This window comes from Stegastes partitus, unplaced genomic scaffold (genome assembly GCF_000690725.1).
Source record: "Stegastes partitus isolate 25-593 unplaced genomic scaffold, Stegastes_partitus-1.0.2 Scaffold704, whole genome shotgun sequence".
Lineage (NCBI taxonomy): Eukaryota > Metazoa > Chordata > Actinopteri > Pomacentridae > Stegastes > Stegastes partitus.
In genome coordinates, this window is record NW_007578435.1 from 172433 (window position 1) to 174050 (window position 1618).

Below are 1618 nucleotides of genomic sequence, written 5' to 3' on the forward strand. Positions count from 1 at the left end.
GACCAGGATTTGTCTCCATATTTGAAGTGTTTTCAAACTAAATCTACACCCTGGTCGATGCTGGTTTCCTGTCAGAGCTCTGAGTGTGAGCCAGCATCATGCCTCCTCCTCCTTCTTCTCTTCCATCTGTCGAACATTTCAGCGTGGTGCTGAGCTGCTGATGACAGAGCAGAGAACAATAGCAGATGGGCGACACCTGACATCTCAAATGACCTCCGAGAGCCTCTGTTCAGGTTTCCATTGGGCCTAAAGACAAGCAGAAACAGCTCTGGATCAACGCTAACCTGAAAAAGACAGAAAATATAAATTCAGAGAGGAAGAGTTGAATGATAGTGTGTTTGCAGTGTTCTGGTCCAGACTCCTCCTCGGGGTAATTGGGGGTAATTAGCCCCCTGCTGAGATGACTCTGGCTGTCAGGTGATGAATAGCTCCATCAGGCAGCTGCAGGTGATGCTGAAGCCCGTCTGAATCATTCATGTCCTCTGTGGGCTCGGTCCGGGTCAGTCGGTGTTTCTGCTGGATTAACCATGACCAGGTGACCCGGTGTGACCTCCACCCACCTGTTTATCTGTCAGAGAACTGGATTTTAAACTCCCCTGTGGTGACGCTTCTTGTTCAAAGTGCAGCAACAGCCGATTTCAGTTAATGACTGATTTTTCCTAATGAGGCAGCAGCTTAAAGAATAACAAGGCTGAAGGCTGAAGGCTGTTACTGAACCATCACCTCCACCTCCTGGTGCTGCTGGTTGCTTTGTGACGCAGCAGAACATCTTAAATGCTCCATCACAAGCCCAGTCACACAGTTTTATTTTTTTTTATAGTCACGTTGGTCTACAATGCAACAGTAAAAGAAAACAACAACTGAAAACAGTGACAGAAAACAACAGAAAATGGGAATTTTCTTACTTCTGACCATTCGATGAACAAATGTGTCTGTGGTTCTTGAGTAAATGAAACTCTAATAATGAAACTGGAGAAAACTATTTAATTGCTGTTTTTCTTCTTAGTACTAGTCATATTAATGCTTTTTTGCATATCTTTGGGGCCCAATCTTTAAATCCAGTGTCCACTTTAAAGTTTTGACATTTTGCGCACTTTAAAATAACGTGTTTGACATTGATTTAAAACAGATCAATGTAACTGGATAACTGCCCTCAGATTCAACCCTGAAACAGCAACTTTTTAAAGATGTTGTGTCCTGGAGATAAATAAAATCCTATAAATCGAAGTACACATCGTTGAAGCTTCCTGCTGAGACAAAGCGTGACTGAACTCATTAACAGGCAGTTAGTCATTGAAGCCGTGTGGGGTCTAAATGCATCATTTCACTTTGGACGCCAGTTAAACAGCACCTCAGGAATTTCCTTTGTTTCAGTGGCGAGGCAGCAGATTAAACATTTAGGTGTTTGCTCTGCTAACAAACCCTCACAGGAAATTCAAATAACCGATTACCAGCCAGTGGAAACAGGCACCAGCTTGATTTGTGTCATCTCCAACAAATCGTCGTTGCCTGAGGTCAGAGGTCAGAGGAAGGAATTTAAATGTATCATTTTAATCGACAGAATTAATGCTGTAAAACTGTGACATGTCTTTGATTTATTCAGCGTCATATTTGTGAT